The following is a 20,376-nucleotide window of genomic DNA, read 5'->3' as shown; positions in this document are numbered from 1 at the left end:
TGCTGGGGAAAGAAGGAAAAAAGAAAAATGGAAGAACAGGGAACAAAAAAAAAATAAAAAAGTGTTTCTGATGTGGCTTCTGACGATTCCATTAAGGCACCAGATGGGTAAAAAAGAAATCAGAAGAACAAAAAGAAGAGCAAGATAGACCTTCTGGTGGGAAGAAGACGGATCACAGAGATGTGCAGAGGACAGTTTGTTCTCACCATAAGATTCAGAGAAGTCAATTGTAGGAATCTTGATCATAGTCTGCGGGGATAACTCCAAGAGACATTTTTTCAGGGATTAATATGCCGGGCACGAATGAGAAGGATGCGAGCTTTAGGACTGGGACAATTTATGATGGATTTAAGAAGAAATCTCTAGAACAAACAAACAAAAAAAAGACTGTTGGCTGAACTTTATAGTTATTTCATTAAGCAGGCCAAGGAGAAAGTCTGTTTTCTTATGATTTAGAAATGAAATAGTTGCTAGAGATTACGTAGTTGTATTGTTCAAAGAGACACTGCGAGGTTATGACAGCCAAAGGAGACAATGAACAGACTTAGAATGTGGAAGGAGGACATATCTATATATGACAGCTGTGGCAAGTGACAGCTAGATGCAACCAATATTGCAGAGTCCTTTTCCTGAAAGTAGGCAGTTTTCTGTAGGTGTTCTGGATAACAACAATGAAGGGGTTACTTATTTTTATTGTTATTTAAATAACAACAATTATAGCTAACGTTTATATAGCACCTACTATGTGCCATGCACTGTGCTTGCTAAGCACTTTATGAATATTATCTCACTTGATCCTCACAACAACTTCATGAGGTAAGCCATTTTACAGATAGAGAAACTGAGGCAAGCAGAGGTATGTCCAACTTCCTCAGATTCACATAGCTAGTAAGTGTCTGAGCCTGGATTTGAACTCAAATAATTCCTGACTCAAGGCTTGTCACTCCATCTACTCTACCACCTAGTTATCTATTATTGATATTATTATTGTTCATCAACATTTATATAGTCTTTAAGGCTGTGTTTTAAAAATTATTGTTCTAAGCTGTGTTTTAGCATTTTACAAATATGATCTTATCTGATGCTCACAACAACTCTGGGAGGTAGGTGATCTTATCATCCCCATTTTATGGATGTGGAAACTGGTTGAGTGGTTAAGTAACTTACCCAAGGTCACACAGTTATCAGTTGTCTGAGGAACCATTTCAACTCAGGTTTTTCAAACTCCAAATGCAAGGCACTACCTACCCTGTCACCTATTTTAGGACTATTTGCTCCAGAGCTGTAACTACCCATTCTGGTCCTTGGTATAAATTCAGTTTGAATGAAGAAGGGCAGCTTCAGGGAGAGACTTTGGATTTCAGGATTCAAGGCTTACTTTTGAGAAGGCTGCCAGAAATTGAACAGGGTGAGGCCACCCCAGGGAGGAGCTCAGCTTGGGTACAGGTGGAATTCCACCTCAATTGGCATACAATAGCCCCTGATCCCATGTGACAGGACAGGTAACACAATAAAGTTGGTCAATTCTCCCCAGTCAGAGGCAGTCACACCAGGACAGGGGGTGACCTGTCCCTCAGAGAGTTCAGCTTAGTCCACGTTGGACCAGAGGATCATAGATTTAGAAATCTCCACCCACCAGAATGAGGAGGTGTAGGAAGGCTGCTGGCAGACTGAGGGAAGACACCATAGGTGGGCAAAGGAGGGCAAAGGTAAAACAGCCATGAGACCCTGGGGACAGAGATGATCTGAGCTAGCCAAGGGATCAGGAGATGTGCCACATGAAATGGGGTTAGCAGAGGACAGTGAGGCCAGAGATATCAGTCCAGAGCCAAAAGGAAGCAGCACACCAGATATCAGTGCCCTGGGGCAAAGTCCTGGTCAGCCACAGCTCTGATTTCACATGTAAGTGCACCCAGTGTAGAGAAGAGGCCAGTCCCAAAGAATCTTCCCAGAGAAGGCTGCTAGTTTAATTACAGATATCAGGAGGGAAATAGTTTTATATTTAATGGGGTAGGAGATGAAAACAAAAGCAATGCAGAAGATAAAATGGGGAAAAATAAAGAGGTGTTTTAAATGTAATAGGGGTCTGGTGAATGTGCAGTCCCCATCAGCTTGCTAAAATCATGTCTCCATGTGAAGGACTCTAGGAAACTAATTCTGGGTGAATTGTGATGACATATGAGAGAAGTGCCATGGAGACGGTGTGACTATTCTGTAATTGGTTCCACTTGGCCAACCATATTGTTGGGAGGAGCTGTTTTCCATTGATTATATATATAGGTGCAACTATTGGAGTCTTCAAAATGGCTTGAATCAGCTCTGGAAATCTCTTTTCTGCATTTGCATCTGAGGGACAGGGGTGATTTCTTCACTCACGACATCCATTGGGAAATTCCTTTGGGAGTTTCAGAGGCTGAGAGAGTGAGGCACAGGAATCTGGAAGTCATAATCCATGTTGGATTTTATAGCCAGCACACCATTGATGCCCCAAGGAGCAAGAAGCAAGGGACAAGAAGTGATCTTTGGGAGTAACCTTCAGGATCTAGACCAACAGAAGGCTTTGTCTAGCAGTGATGCCATCTCTACATGTAAAATTTGGTGAGACTGATGCTATGTAGGGACTGAGGTCAGTTTAAGTCTAACCTGCCCCCTGAGAAAAGACTGAGGTAACAAAGCTGGGGATTATGCTACTGAGGTATTGGGGAAAATGTTTATACATTTGCTCTTGTTATATCAGTGAGTAAATATTGCTCTGTAAAAAGGTACTTGGTTATAAGTGATTAAATGGAACTGAGGGGCCCATGCCACTGGGCCTATAAACAGGTGGAACGTATGTAGGTGGGCTTGAGTTAATGGCAGGATAAAGAGACACCTGTCAGGTTATCCTAAAACCCTGAGGGAAATGTTTCAGGCCTGTACCTGACAGAGAACACCATATTACCTAAAGAATACTAGGTAGGGCTAAAAGAAATGTTATACATACCTGCATGCATACATGCCCTTTTTGATTGTGAGTTCCTTGGGAGCAGGACACATGTAGTTCCTTCTACCTGTCATGCTCTTCCTCAGTTCCATCTGTAGAAATGCATGTCAAGGCCCCATTCAAATGCCATCTTTTTCATCAAGTCTTTCCTGACCTCTCAGCCAAAAGCCATCTCTGTCTCTTCTCCCATAGGACATTATGGATCCCCCTCTTAATCATGTGTGTATGTGTTTTATTTCAGTAAATTGCCTGTAGTCAGGAACCAAAAGATAAGGGGTCAGACTTAATGGCCTCTGAGATCAATGACTGGCTCTCAATCCATGATCCTACAATCCTATGTCTCCTTATCTTTGTATCCCTTGACCCCACCCAGTGGCTTGTATTGTGTCTCAGCAATAATGGGAGCACTATAGATATTTGTTGGGTGAATTTGTGGAAGTGCTAAAAACCATCAACACAGACCCTTCACCTATGAAATGGGCGCTGACATACTCCTCAGGCAGTTTCTGGTGAAAGCCATTTGGCTGAGGTTAGAGGCAGAATTTAAGACTTAAAAACATCTGCAGGGATGAGCAAATGGGTGAATTGCGTGATGTTCCCTCTCGGTCACATTGAAGAGCAAGCAGGAGATGAAACAACAGGAAACCGTGAGGGATGATGCATAGTAAAAAGAAGGTCAGGCAGTGGATGGGCTGTCCACTGTGTACAGCTTGCTGCATTTGGCAGCAGGATACCTGCAGTTTTAAATAAGTTCTGCAGCTGGGTGTTGACTGAGACAAAGGAAAATACAGGCAATGTCCAGCTTACAAACACTGTCAGTTCCAAAAGTTCTTTGTAAGGAGGCTGTTTGGAAAGTAAATGCCTTTTCCTATGAAAAATTATGGCTAGATTATAATTGTGGTTTGGTTCAATCCATCAACCAATCAACATTTTTAATCACCTACTCTGTATCAGGTACTACACTAAATGCCCAGAATATCTCATGCAAGTCTGCTTAATTCATAATAGAGTTGAAATTGTATACAAATAGTACAAAGGAAAAATGCTTCAATCCTGTGTTGGAACTGTGTTTTCATCAGTGTGGTTATTTTCTCCAAGGATGCAGATTCCACCCATTCCTGCCCATCCTGTGAGACTCTCATCTATTTCCTCCAATAAATTTACCCCCAGGGGTAACTGAACATACTGAGCAATTTCCTAGAGATCTCCAGACATTTCCTGGATACCAATAGAGCCGTGAGGACTGTCCATTCCTCATTCTAACCATAACCAGCCCATCTTCTAGAATTGACCAAGAGGAAGAGAGAGGGATGGATTGTCTTTGGGAAACTGTGCTGTTGGTTTAATGGATCAAAACTCCTCCATGAAGTGGAGGCCCATCTTTTAAAATATGACTAAATATAAATATTATTCCAGTGATGTTGTAAGACTGGCTACAAGTCAGGGCATACCCCCTCCAAAGAAGTAAAGTTGAGGATCACACAAAGAGCAATGGAGGTTGTGTATGGTTGGTAGAAGGAGAATGAAACGCAATATAAATGAGAAGTGGTAAGAAGGATATCATCAAAGAAATCTATGGGGGGCAGCTAGGTGGTGCAGTGGATAGAGCACTGGCCCTGGATTCAGAAGGACCTGAGTTCAAATCCAGCCTCAGACACTTGACACTTACTAGCTGTGTGACCCTGGGCAAGTCACTTAACCCTCATTGCCCCACAAAAAGAAAAGAAAAGATATCTATGACTGGAAAGAAGGATGGGTCAGTCATGTAGTAAGGTCAGGGGATAATCAATCAATGGACAGCCTGTGTGCTCTGCTGGTCTCTAGTTAGCATCATGCCCACACTGATGAGTTCACATCCATCAAAGCTTCAATTTAATTTTAATCATGAAAGCTAGTGAATAACAGTCAAGTTATAGCTTTCCCAGTTAAAACTACGAAGGATCAGATTTTGGAAGGGGGCCGGCCTCCTGATTGTCCAGAAGGCCTTTATTAGAATGCCTACATGCAAGGGGGAAGGCAACAAGCACTTATTTAGTACCTAATTTGTACCAGGCACTGTACTAAGCACTTTACAATCATCATTTCATTTTCTCATTTGATCCACACAACAACTCTGTAAAGTAGTTATTATTGTTATTATCCCCATCTTACAACTGAGGAAACTGAAGCAGACAGAAGCAAGTGACTTGCCTAGGGTCACACAGCTAGGAAGTGTTCGAATCTGGATTTGAACTCAAGTCTTCCTGACTCTAGGCCCAGTACTCTATTTACCAAACCAGCTAGATGCCTCTGTTAGGGTGTTGCCAGGTACAAATGAGATAATGAATGCAAAGCACTTTGCAAACCTTAAAGGATTATATTAGCCTCTCTAGTCCCCAGGCCTCCAGTCTTCTACACTCCTGCTGACTTCAAACAACATTTATAGAGAAATACAGAGGCATTCTGGTAAATGTTTAGCCAGTAAGCTCTTGGGCTGGGGGTGGGGGGAATGTATGTACCCACACTTTTAGTTTAATTTGCATTATTATCATTTTCTTACATCTAGACAATCAACAATACAATTCAAACTCTGATTCGAACCGACTGCTGATTTAAATGTGTCTGTGGAAAAACTACAGTATATCCCTACCTATGAGGGGTGGGGGCTACTGAATGGGGGCAACACCTGAGAAGGGGAGGTCCTTGTGGGATGTGGGGAGGAAGATCAGGGAACTTTGTGTTTTGTTTGGGAAGTGGAAAGGAGGATTGTGACAGTCTGTTCCCTGGCTTCTGCTGCTCCCAAGGCCCTGGGCTCGTCATTGTTCATTGTCAGGGATTCTCATGTCCATCAGCAACATGCGTCAGTGCAGAATTGCAGATGTATTTGTTTATATTGGCTAAAAGAGCTAAAGCATGTACTTGGACCCTTGACCTAGGTCTTTGGATTCCCAGATAGTGCAGTGAAGAGGCAATGTACAGTCAAAAGGAAAGCCCTGGATTTGAAGTCACAAGAGTGGCTTTGCTACTAACCACCTTGTGATCATGGACTTTAATCTCTTTTTAATCTCTCTGGGCTTCAGTTTCCATGGCTGTAAAATGAGGGGGTTGGAGTAAATGATCTTTCAGGTCATTTCCAGCTTTAAATCCTATTGCCTCAAAAGACGAAAACTGAATATTAATGACAGGAAGTAAAATGTATAGTACAATCTAGAAAGGTTGAATTTGAGGGATTAGAGTGGAAAAAATAACGGAAATATTGGAAGGTGGAGGATGTGCACAGGTATTACTGTTTGCCAGGCTGCCCTCCTTCCTGTGAGAGGAGCCGAGATAGCAGAATGTATTACCTTTTTTGGTTGTTTTAATGATGGTCTTTTTTTGTTTTAAATCACTATCATTTCCTACTATCACTCCCCTTCAGTACATCTCTCCTTTGTAACCAAAAAAAAAAAAAAAAAGCAAGCAAAACAAGTATCCATGTCTGACAATAGAGACAGAATTTTGTACCAGATGTCTACCATCTTTCTACTGAGTCAGTCACTGGGATTGCCACCAGCATATTTAGGGATGCCAGAGAGTAGCATTGCTCCTATCCTCAAGTGGTTTGTTAAAGACAAAGAAGAAACATTTCAGTGAGGGTGGAAGTGGGTAGTTGGTTTACAGTGGAGAGTTTGTGTTTTTTGATATAAAGAAACTGTGGTCAGAGTTAAAGGAGAAGGGACAGACATTGAGAAGGAACCAAAAGGCCTGAAGGTCAAAGCAGGCTATTTTTGTATCCCCTCCCTTTGTGTTAATATTGTGATAACTGTGGGCATTCACAACTATTTGGGTCAGCCCAGTTCCTGCTCAGGGTCGCTATTGAGCTATCCCCCTCCTCCTTGCACCCTTAGCCTCTATCAGTAGCAAGAGGAATCAGTGGTGATATACAGGCAAACCAAGCTGAGCACTAGAGATATGAATTGTTTAAGCTGGACGTACTCTTGTTTTTCCTTCTTAGAGAAGGATGTTCCTGTCTACCGGGTACTAGTAATTCAAGCAACCTCACAGCTCAGTCTAGAAACGAAGGTGCTCAATAGCTGTCTATGTGTAAGAACTTTTGGAGAACAACTAAGAGAGGATGTAGCGATGAAATGCCTTACATGTAAGTGGAAACTTTAAAAGTTCTGTGAGTCCTTATTCTAACTACCACTTCCACTGGCAAACTGAGTTCCCAAAGGGTCAATACATCTTTTCCTCAGAGTTCTAGAAGGTAACTCTGAAGAGTTATGAGTATCTTTCTACTGCTATCTACTCAACTCTCCATTCTAGTGGGTTCTCCCCAATATCAATTTCCAGTTAATAACTCTTCATTATCATTGATTGATGTTATCAATACTTTACTATTGATTTAACCAGTTAATATCCCTTAGTTTTTTGTTTTGTTTTGTTTTTGCGGGGCAATGAGGGCTAAGTGACTTGCCCAGGGTTACACTGCTAGTAAGTGTCAAATGTCTGAGGCCGGATTTGAACTCAGGTCCTCCTGAATCTGGGGCTGGTGCTTTATCTACTGTGCCACCTTGCTGCCCCTCATATCCCTTAGTTGTTTTTTGTTTTGTTTTGTTTTAGTGAGGCAATTGGGGTTAAGTGACTTGCCCAAGGTCACACAGCTAGTAAGTGTTAAGTGTGTGAGGCCGGATTTGAATTCAGGTACTTCTGACTCCAGGGCCGGTGCTCTATCCACTGCGCCACCTAGCTGCCCCATATCCCTTAGTTTTTACAGAGGACATTTGCTAAAGTGGCATAGTAAGGACATTGGCAGAAAACATCTTTTTCCCACCTCACCTTCCCCCCGCCCCAAACTGTGATATGCTCTTCCTTAAGTACATCTAGATTCTAGTGGAAAGTGAGCTCAACTTGGTGAACATGTATGGCAAAGGGGTAATTCATAGATCTTGGTTATTGCAAGTTCTTTTCTCCCTTTCTTGGGGTGCTCATGAAGAGCCCCTTCAGCATGGTGTAGCTTCTCTGTAGGGCTTCTTGGAAACCATTAGATCTGCCTTTCCAAAATTCTCAGGACCCTTTGAAGCTTGAAAGGTCCTTCATTGGTCAAGGGGTGGGTGGAAGGAGTCTGAGGTTGAGGTGCTCTTGTCCACACCCTGAAGTACTTTATTCCTCAGGGCTTGACTAGAAAGTTTCCTCCCTAAAAAAAAAAAAAAGAAAAGAAAAGAAAAAGAAGAAAAAGAAAGTTTCTACTCTCAGCTTCCAGGTACTCACACTTATCAGTCCTGGAACTTGATGCTAGGTTTTCTCAACTCATCCAAAAATAATTCTGTGCAATCCACTTCATCCAGTGGCTAATAAGGACTTTTCTCATGTAGTCAAAAGTTTTTGATTGTTTGCGATATGTTCTCACCTCGTTATGGTATGGGGAATAGCATCTTATCACTTAGTTTAAGTGAGGTGGGGTAACTGATCAACAACAGAGTCAACAACCTTCATTCTGTTTTGTTTTTTGTTTTTTGTTTGTTTGTTTTTTTGCGGGGCAATGGGGGTTAAGTGACTTGCCCAGGGTCACACAGCTAGTAAGTGTCAAGTGTCTGAGGCCAGATTTGAACTCAGGTACTCCTGAATCCAGGGCTGGTGCTTTATCCACTGCGCCACCTAGCCGCCCCCAACAACCTTCATTCTGACACAAGGAAAGCTATAGTTCAGGTAAAACGTGAAGTCGCCATACCAACAAAATGACATGTGAGAAATAAAAATGAGATAACTAATATTTTCTTATCCTGGCTTAAAAAATTGTATATAGTGAATTGCATTCAAAACTTATTAATCTACCTACATGCCATCTAGTTATAAGAATATCTGGAGGCAGCATGATATAATACCAACAACAACAACAACATACATAACACTTTCTGGTTTGCAAAGTGCTTCACAAATATTATCTTGTTTGATCCTCACAACAACCTTGGAATGTAGGTACTATTATTATCCTCATTTTATAGATGAGGAAACTCAGTGACTTGCCCATGGTTTTGCATATATAGATTACAGAGTGCTAGATTTGGAATCAAGAAGACCTGAGTTCAAATCACCCCTCTGATGCTTACTACCTATGTGACCTTGGGTAAATGTCTTAGCCTCTCTGAACCTCAGTTTCCTTTTCTCAGAAATGAAGGAGTTGAACTAGATGATCCCCAAGGTCCTTTCCATTTCTAAATCAATGATTCTATGACATTTAGATGCTAGAATACCTAGTATGGCAAGTATTGCTTCTGCTTCCTTTAAGGCAAAAGTTTTCTCATTGCTTGTCCTCCTCTCCCCAGTATTTGTATGAAACAGTCGATGGTCCCAAAGGGCATAAATTAATTATAAAAATGATTCTATGCCCAATAACTTGGGATTTGTACAATTAAGCAAATGTTATAGTGCTCTTGGCTAAAATGGATTGTAAGAAGATCAAACATATTAAGCTTATAAAATGGAATGTAATGAATAAAACTGATAGGGAAAAGGGGTTGCTAGGAAACCACAGGAAAAGACAAAACAGAGAGAGTCGTCATCACATCCTGGTTTTAGTTGTTGTGGTGGATTGCTGAACACTGTTAAAAGCTTTCCTCCTCTCCCCACCTAGAGGAAGATCTTTCCCTGTAGCTCCCAGCTTGTGGTCCAACTTCCCTTCTTATGCTTTCTCAGCTGCTTCAAAACTTTACTTTAGAAAGTTCTTCACCTTCTCTCTCTTCCATGTTTGATCTCAGCCCTGATTTTCTAGACAGATGTGGGTTTGAAAATTTAGAAGGAAATTCCTGCTTTGCTTTGCTTTAATGATAGACTTTTTTTTTTTTTGTGAGGCAATTGGGGTTAAGTGACTTGCTGAGGGTCACACAGCTAGTGTTAAGTGTCTAAGGCCGGATTTGAACTCAGGTACTCCTGACTCCAGGGTCGGTGCTCTATCCACTGCTCCATCTAGCTGCCCCCAATGATAGACTTTTAAAAAAAAAGTTACAGTATTTCCAGTTACCAAATAAATCTACTTTTTATGTGTCCCTTCTTCAAATAGAAAGTTACTTTGTAAACTGATAGGAAAAAAAATAAATTCTAAGCCATTAATGTTTCTACTATGAGTCTGACCATGTCTCATTTACATTATTTTCTGTATTACAATAATTTCACAAATGTATAATGTTGCATACCTGACACCATGAGAGTACATATAACTATTTCCTATTCCTATAGACTTATTTAGTTCCATTAGAAATGTATAAACAGGACTGCATAATTTGAGAACTCAGTAGTTGGGCTGGGGAGGAGGGATGAGGTTATCCAGCATAGTTGCTTTATAATTAAAACATCCAATTAGATTAAATGAACAATTTATTGACAAATAAGCATTTATTAAGCATCCATAACACATGTAAGAGTATACGTTCTAAGAAGTGAGTGCTATATGAAACCGGAGCCCTTAAGAAGTGCTTAGTTCAGGTATAGACCAACATCTCACACCATATACCAAAATAAGGTCAAAATGGGTACATGATTTACACATAAAGGATGATACCATAAGCAAATTAAGAGAGAATGGAATAGTTAACTGTCAGATTTGTGGACAGGGGAGAAATTTAGGACCAAAGAAGATATAGAGAGCAATACAAAATATAAAATAGATCATTTTAATTACATAAAATTAAAAAGCTTTTGCACAAACAAAACCTTTTCAGCCAAAATTATAAGGAAAGCAGAAAACTGGGAAAGCATTTATCTCTGATTAAGGCCTCATTTCTCAAACATATAAAGAACTGAGACAAATTTATAAGAATACAAGTCATTCCCCAACTGATAAATGGTCAAAGAATATGAACAGGCAGTTTTCAGACAAAGAAATCAAAACTATCTATAGTCATATAAAAATGCTCTCGATCATTATTGATCAGAGAAATGCAAATTAAAACAACTCTGAAGTACAACCTCACACCTATTAGACTGGCTAATCTAACAAAAAAGGAAAATGTTGGATGTTGGAGGGAATGTGGGAAAACTGGGACACTAATCCAATGTTGTTGGAATTGTAAACTGATACAACCATTCTGGAGGGCAATTTGAAACTATTCCCAAAGGACTATAAAACTATGCATATCCTTTGATCCAGCAATACTACTGCTAGGTTTATATCCCAAAGACATCCCCCCCAAAAGAGAAAAAGACCTATTTGTACAAGAATATTTATAGCAACTCTTTTTGTGGTGGCTAAGAATTGGAAATCAAAGGGATGCCCATCAACTGGGGAGTGGCTAAATAAAATATGGTATATGATTATAATGGAATATTATTGTGCTATAAAAAAATGACAAGCAGGATGATTTCAAAAAAGTCCGGAAAGACTAACGTGAACTGATGTATATAATGAAGTGAACAGAACCAGGAGAACATTGTGCAGTTTGATTGTTTGATGAAGAACTTTGAATGACTTAGCTATTCTCAGCAATACAATGATCAAAGACAATCCCAAAGGATTAGTGATGAAGCATACTATCTACCTCCAGAGAAAGAACTGATATTGATTGAACACAGGCTGAAGCATGCTATTTTTCACCTTCTTTCTTTTATTTGTTTCTACAATACATTTTATTTTTTTGTTGTTGTTGTTTTTTGGGTGGGCAATGAGGGTTAAGTGACTTGCCCAGGGTCACACAGCTACTAAGTGTCAAGTATCTGAGGTCAGATTTGAACTCAGGTCCTCCTGAATTCCAGGGCTGGTGCTTTATCCACTGCGCCACCTAGCTGCCCCCTTTTATTTGTTTCTTATTTGAAGAGTCTTATACAAAATTACTAATATGATAATGTTTTATGTAATTACACAGGTATAACCTATATCTGATTGCTTACTGCCTCAGGGAAGGGGGAGTGGAGGGAGGGAAAGATGGAATTTGTAACTCAACACTTTAAAGAAAAATGTTTATTAAAAAAATAAAGGAGTCTTTCCAGATAGCAATTCTTAAATATTAAAATAAGTTACTTGGTGGGGGGGAGGGGAGTGCTTGGTTCCATTTCAAAATTTCCAACATAAGAGCTAGCTTTGACATTCAACAAACATTTATTAAGCTATATGTTGAAGATCCAAAGAAAAGTGAAAACAGATCCTCAAGGAGCTCACAGTCAAATGGGGGAAATAGACATGAAAATAACTAGGCGCATACAAGAGTAGATGGAAGGGAATCTCAGAAGGAAAGCCGCTTGTGCCTTCTATTGGTGAGTCCTTCCCACAACCTCCCTTTTGAGGAAGTACCCAGACCAGCCATTCTGTTTTCCCCTCCAGCCTCCACATCTGACCCTCTGCACTGTGTCACTATGTCTTAGCTGCTTCTTACCCTGGCAGATCCCTTTACCCCTTCAGACATCTCCAAATGGTGAGTTCCTCCTGGAACCTGCATTTTGAGGAAACGCCTAGGCCAGTTATCCTTCACTTCTTCTCCAAGTTCTTATCCTCTTTCCAGACTTTACCACCCTAGCTCCACATGGGTACCTGCTATCTCCCTTGCCTCCTACTTTTCAGCTCCCTTTTATGTGTTGTCTTCTTCCATTAAAATATAAGGTTCTCCAAGGCAGGGTAGCCTTTCTTTTTGGGGTTTGTATTTGTATTCCCGGTGCATAGTGTGGTACCTGGCACATGGTAAGCTCTTAACAAATGCTTGTTGACTTTATTTATTTATTTATTTATTTTTTGGTGAGGCAATTGGGGTTAAGTGACTTGCCTAGGGTCACACAGCTAGTAAGTGTTAAGTGTCTGAGGCCGGATTTGAACTCAGGACCTCCTGACTCCAGGGCTGGTGCTCTATCCACTGTGCCATCTAGCTGCCCCTGCTTGTTGACTTTAAACACCCAAAAGAGGACTTTTTATATTTGATCCTGGAGGTAATCAGGAGCCATTTGAGTTTAATGAGTAAGGGGATGATGTGATCTAATCTAAGCTTTAGGAAATTCACTTTGACAGTTGAGCAGAGAATAGCAACAACAGTAACGAATATTTACATATCAATTTAAGGATTGAAAAGTGTTTTACAAATATTATCTCATTTGATCCTCACAAAAACCCTTATAGGTATGTTCTATTAATACCTCCATTTCATAAATGAGGGAACTGAGGCAGACAGGGGTTAAGCAACTTATCCAGGATCACAATGCTGGTTAATGTCTGATTCAGGATTTGAACTCAGATCTTCCTGACTCCAAACCCAGCGCTCTAGCCACCATGTCACCTAGCTGCTCGAGATGGGTTGAAATGGGGAGAAAGGAGGCAGGTAAACCAACTGGCAAGGGCTTATCTCACCAATAAGAGATACTTAGAGCACTTTGTTACTGAAAGCAAGATTATAGGTCTAGACTTCTCATGAATCAGTAAATGCCACGAAGAGAAAAACTCTGTTCTATAGTTCCAGAGTACAGCCAGTCATTTCATAGATGTGGTGTGTCTTGGTGGTCTGAAAGGCTCCCAAATGGAGAGTATGACTGGAGTGTACAAAAATGTCACCATGACTGAAAAGCACAACCCAACAACTCCAAATGCATGCACACCTGGCAATGGATCCATAAGTGCATCATCACCAGAAAAATGAAGGATGGAAAATTATCTTCTACTCTGGATTACTGGAGTCTGGAATTAACTGTTAACTCTGCCTATGTTCATAGTATTTTCAAGAAAGCAAAGGTGAAAATTAGTATTAGAAGTTATTTTCATATTACATAAGAATAAGAAAAGCAGTATATCATAGAGGATAAAATATTGGACCTCAAGTTAGGATGACTTGCATTTAATGCTCCCTGTGGACAGGTCACTTAATATCTCTGAACCTCATGCAGCTCTCTGAGGTTTATATTCCAAGCTATAGACAACTCACAATTTGTCTTGGTGGAGGAAATTACATATTCCTTTTATATTGATATAAAGTAACCGGGAGGAAGCAATGTAGTACCCTAAAACAGGAATAAAATTGGATGTAAGAGTTTAAATTTCATATCTAGCTTATCATTAACTCCTTACTTTGCTGTTGTTTATCCTTCATTCTCGAACAGAACCAATGACATCGCAAGGGTGATGTCTTAACTTACACATGAATTGGATTAAGTGAGGCAGAGCTGCACAAAGTCATCAGCCTCACTCCTCCAGTGTCATTAAAGTTCAGTAAAAAGACAAAAGTCAAGATGACTGGCAATGGTCTGGGATGAATTATACTTAAAAGTATCATAGATAATGAATCAATAGGAATACTTAATATATATGCACCTAATAATAAAATCTAAATACTTAAAGGAAAAGTTAATTGGAATGAGAATTACATGATAAAACTATACAATGATGGGGAACTTTCAGGTATCCGTTTTCAGATGCAAACAGATCTAATCACAAGATAAACAAAAAGAAGTTAAGTACCTGAATAGAATTTTAGAAAAATCAGAGATGATAGGTCTCTGGTGATTACTGAATGGGATTTAAAAAATTTGCATTGTACGAGGTACTGTTACAAAAACTGACCATGAATTGATTGGGACACAAGTTTGTTAAGGTATAGTTGAATGCAATCAGTACTTCAGGTTATATGCTTCATTAATAATAATCCTTAGTCAAAGAAAAATGAAATATAGAACTTCAGTTTGTATTATCTTAATTTACAATTATTATTACTTAAAACATTTTGCTTTTAGTTAAAAAACCTGTGATTTCATTGGTATCATAAAATCCTTGTGAGAAAACTTCTATCAATTCAGACCAACAATTTACTGCCTGGGGTACTGAGAGGATAAGTGATTTGTCTCAGCCAGTATGGGTCCAAGGTAGGACTTGAACCTAGATCTTCTTGACTCAGAAGTTTGCTCTTTATTTACGAAGCCACATTGCTTCTCCTTGTGTATAAACATGTGAAAGTAAATGTAATAGAACAGAAGTATTTATAAGAAGAGTAAACATTTCTAAGAGATGATACAAAAAAGAGATTACTAGCAGCTTGGAACAATGGAAAGAGAATCAGGACAGACTCAATGGAGGAAGCAAAATTTGAGTTAGGTCTTAAAAGATGGATAGAGGGGGTAGCTAGGTAGCACAGTGGATAAAGCACCAGCCCTGGATTCAGGAGGACCTGAGTTCAAATCTAGCCTCAGACACTTGACACTTACTAGCTGTGTGACCCTGGGCAAGTCACTTAACCCTCATCATTGCCCTGCCAAAAATATATATATATATATATAGAATATCAACAGGTAGAAAAAGGAGTGGTAATGAGAGAATTCCAAGCCCAAGGATCTGTGTGAGCAAACTTCAGTCAGAAAATATATGCTTACATGTTTATTATTTAAACATGTTTAATGGGGGGCGGCTAGGTGGTACAGTGAATAGAGCACCGGCCCTGGAGTCAGGAGTACCTGAGTTCAAATCCGGCCTCAGACACTTAACACTTACTGGCTGTGTGACCCTGGGCAAGTCACTTAACCCTAATTGCCTCACTAAAAAAAAAATTAAAAAAAAATAAACATGTTTAATGGATTATGAACAGTATAATTTGAATGGATCCTAGACTATGTGGGACAGCAAAAAGCGGGCTGAGGTAAAATTTGGAAAGTAGGCTGCAACAAGGTTGTAGAGGGCCTTGAAATCCAGGTTAAGGAGTGTGGACTTTACTTGGTAAAAAAAAAAAAAAAAAAAAGGAATCAGTGAAGGATTTTGAGTAATATCAAGACAGAGCATTAGAAAGATTGATTGGCATTTATTGTGAAGGATAGATTTGAGAGGATAGTGACTAGAAGTGGGAAGGAAAATTAGGAGTTTATTATAATAGTCTAGGCCAGGGATATAATGAAGTGGTAGCTGTGGGAATAGTACGTTGGGTTTGGATGTTGAGATATCACAGTGATAGAATGGATGTGATTTGGTGATTAGCAGGATGTATGGGATTGCTCTACGGGAAAAGAAGGTATACCATCATCACTGCCAAGTCGATAGAGAGCCCACTTCAAAAAATTAAAGCTTAAAGATATATATATATATATATATACATATATATACACATATATACAGACACATATACATATAGAGACAGAGACAGCAAGACAGTTTTATATAAGGAAAGTAGTGATTTTGGTACATGCAAGAAGAGAAGACAAAAGGTCTTTATTTTTAAAATCTGCTCTATTTGTCCCCATAGTCTTGCTAAGCAAAATGCCTGGAGTGATTTGCATGGACCCAGGCTAGAAATTGAGGCCACAAAGAGCATGATAGGAGTTAAAAGAAATGTTTACTCATCCCAAGTAATTCAAAAAATAGACTTGAACTAAACCTAAGAGCTTCTACTGGCTAGGTGCTAAGGGGAGGGGATATGATTCACAAAAGAGTCATGGGGGGAGGGGAAAGTGAGAGGCTGCAATTAGAAGGATGACCAATATATGGCAGTAGTGATAAGCTTCAGGGGACCAAGGGAGAGCAGAGTAGTGGAAGATCAGCATAACACAACAGTAGAAAGCAATTAAGGTTCACCAGAGAGCAGTTCAGTGTAGAAAATAATTCAGTAAGAGTATCAGAGGTTAGAAAGGGGTTCCAGATGAGGAATAGTCCCGCATGCATGAGTCCTATGAGTTGTCCAAATAATGTATGATCCCCATTTTTGTGCCCTCTCTCATTAGTACTTCCTGGGTGTGCATATTTCCAAAATCCAGGGTCTCAGTTGTATTTTCTCAGAGTGTTTTCTCTTTTATAGGTGGTATGGGAATTTGTGAAGGATATTATGTATGTATGAAGGGATTTTCTTTGTTGCTTCTTTTTTTAAAAAAAATCTTACTATGCTATTTAATTATGTTCTTTTTGCTTTCAGGAGGACCTGAGTTCAAATCCGGCCTCAGACACTTGATACTTACTAGCTATGTGACCCTGGGCAAGTCACTTAACCCCAATTGCCTCACCAAAAAAAAAAAAAAAGAAAAAAGAAAAAAAGAAGTTAGGCAATGATTTCTTTCAATTAGACTTCATATCATTTTGTACCGTTTCTGTTAAATCAAGGCATTCAGAATCAAGTCCAACAGGGCTGAGCCCTTTATTAAATAGCTATTAAGACTGTATTATAGTAATGAGGCTCTAGTAGTCTGAATCCAATAAGAAAGGCATTCATAGTTCACAGAACAAAACAACACTGTCCATGAGTACAAAAGACCTTTTACTATTTGGATCTGGACAGGGGACTGCATCAGTTTCAACAACTGAAGGATTCAAAAGGATTTTCTTGTTCCCCAGGTCAGGAGATTGAGGGAACCCCAGTCAAATGCCATTTGTTTCCTCTTATCTTCTAAGGGGTTATTATCTGAGCTCTTTTCTGTTTCATGGACCTATTCCAATCACCTCCATTCTATGTAACACAGTAAGCATACACATAAGAACCAAATGTCAATACACAATGACCACTACTGTGCTGCACTGTTAACTCCCTGGACATGGAATCCAAACTGGTTTTGGATCTTGACTTGACTACATGCGTCCTGAGTATGTTTCCAAACTATCTGAGGATGACTTCCCATTCAATTCAGTTCAACCAAGATTTTTTCCACATTCATAAAAACAGAAATGAACTATTCACCGAAATACTATACATCCAAATTAAGCAGCTTCTGTTCATTTTTTTAAAAATCAGTACTCCTTAGAGAAATGTGTAATGTATGCTCTCCTCCCTTTATTTAGAATGGGCTGTCATTCTATTTCTGCTGGAGGCATAGGAAACTTTTTCTTTCATCAGTAGGTTATATATCTAAGTCATTGAGCAAGTTGTTATGCAGGTCTGCCATTTTTTTCCTTGTCTATGTTCTAATAAGAGGAAAGAAAAGTTTCTTTTGTATGTAAGTATTTTTCTCATTTCTACTTATATGACATTTAGGTGAATTTGAAAAAACCCAGGTGAATGCAGGACCTCTGCATTTTAATCTGTTCCCCATAAAACAGCTTCCTATAATTTTGTTAACACATTTTTGTTTATCCTTCTGGAAAGCTGAAATCATTAGCAATTGGTCCTGGGACTCTGCCTTGCACCTAGCTTAAGCTGGACTCTCTGATGAGCTATTTTTACTCTTGGCTCTGAGACACCTGATTTCCCTGAAAAGGTTTATGTTGGTATTTTTCAGTGGGGCTGAGCACATATGCTCTTTTCACAGATTAAGGCTTGTGACCTGCAAGGCCTGGAGTGGAATGTTTCTAAGTTCTTTCAGTCACAGTATGACCATGGGTCCTGGCCTCATGCAGGTATCCTAGTTCAGAGGTGTCAAATAAGTGCACATGGGCCATTTTGTAGCCCACAACATTAATGAATAGGCACGAACCCTAATTAGAATGTAATTGGGAAATATTTAACAAAATAAATAAAAATAAAATAGAACATAGATAATGTTAATGTGCAGTTTTCTAAGTCTGAGGCAAGCAGGGATCCTCATAAAAGGTTAAGTGTCCCAGTTTCTATTTGAGTTTGATATTGTCTTAGCTGATACTGTTTGGTTCTAGTATCTTCTCTTTTTTCTTTTCTTTTCCTTTTCAAATATATTTATTTCATATTTTATTTCATATTCAATTACATGCAAAAACAATTTTAACATTTATTTTTGAAAATTGTGAGTTCCAAATTCTCTCCCCACTCCAACTTCCCTCCCTTGTTGAGAAGGCAGGCAATTTGATATAGATTATACATGTACTATCATGCAAAACACATTTCCATATTAGTCATGTTGCAAAAGAAAACACAGACAAAAAAAAAAGCAACAAGAAAAATTAAGAAAGTAAAAATAAGTGTTCTTCAATCTGTATTCAGATTCCATCCATCCTTTCTCTGGAGGTGGATAGCATTTTTCATCCTAGGTCCTTCAGAATTATTTTGGATCATTGTATTGCTGAGAATCGCTAAGTCATTCACAGTTTATCATTATACAATATTGCTGTTACTTGCCACCCTGTTTTTGCAGAATTGCTTCACTTTTGATGCAACTCCTAGCATCCTGGGGTAGACTGAGACTGTGGTCACCATGATATCCTTGAAAGGGATAAATCAACTCAGATGGATGTTAATAGTTCAACCCACTGCCCACTTGGCATGTGCAAGTGAATGTTGAGAGATGTCTCATGAGAAAAGGAACAAGTTTTAAAAAATGAAGTGAACTGGCAATTTAAAATTAAAAAGAAACACATCATTTGTGGGATTAGCTTCTAGAAAGGAATAAATCATCTTGTGATGCCTCAGTCAGGGCTCAGTCTTATTACTCTTGGGAAACAAGTATAATTGAAAGTAGTGACGACTGCCACTGAGCACTACCATCTCTTCCTCCCACAAGAACACTTTCTAATTACCTTGGCTTCTTTTTCCCCCTCTTCTTGCTTAAATAAAATTCCAACTGAAGGGGAGGTTGTCACAATTTGGAAGCATGTGCATTGTTCTTTACTTATTAGCACCTTTCAATTCCATTAATATTTATTGTGTGTCTACAGGGTATACTAGGAACTATCACCTCTGACTTGTTAAATTTACACATTATGCTAAGGAAGAATGGCATCTTATTATTCTAGTGGTCTTGCTTATTAATGCAGCACTCATTTTGAACAATTCAGGCTTCCTAAGAGGCAACTATACTTCTTTTCATCCTGCTACATACCCAGGTTTATATACCAAGGGAATTCAAGGAAGAATGCCACCTGGGAGATGCAGAAAATCTCAGTAATTGGTCTGGGACTGTACAAATGAAAACAAGAGACTTTTGTTGTCCCAAGGGTATTTCTTCTGCATTTTCAGATTCTCAAACATCTTTGGTGCTCTGCTCCAGATTGTATAATCACACATAGAAAACTGTCGGTTAGTTCTGTGGATAGGAGACTGGGAAGGGACAGGATGTGCAGTTTCCTTTAAAGTTGACCTCATTGCTCTGTTTTAAGTAGGATGTAAACTGTACCTTATAACATAGAAATTTAGTATCTTGATTTTTTTAAATGTCCTGTAGTTCCCCGATCCCAAAAGCAAGGACGGGTTCTGTTGGGCAATAGGATATAACAGCCCTGGGCTCTAGTTGTAGGATAGAATAAGCTGGACTAGGAGTTAGGTGGGTTAAAAAAAATTTAAGCAGAAACTCTTCATCTGGATCTCTCCAGATACACTGTAAGACCACTAACTATAACCCAGGCTAATACCAGGTAATTTATAATTTATTTTGGTCAAATATTGACTATGCTGCTCCTGCTGGTATGAAGTTGACAGGCACTTAGGGCAGATGCTTTGTCCACCCCCATCCAAGTACACTGGTATGTCTCATGTCAATTCTCTCCTTGTCAGAGCAATCCCATTGAAAGACAGAATGGCAAAATTAGAGTGGTAGGTAGAGTTTTGGCCATTTGTAAGCCACACCACATACATCCCAGTCTTTACCCTCAATTTCTT

Source organism: Dromiciops gliroides, chromosome 5 (genome assembly GCF_019393635.1).
Source record: "Dromiciops gliroides isolate mDroGli1 chromosome 5, mDroGli1.pri, whole genome shotgun sequence".
In the NCBI taxonomy this organism is placed as follows: Eukaryota; Metazoa; Chordata; class Mammalia; order Microbiotheria; family Microbiotheriidae; genus Dromiciops; species Dromiciops gliroides.
The sequence above is the reverse complement of the archived record's forward strand: the minus strand, read 5'-3'. Positions refer to the sequence as shown.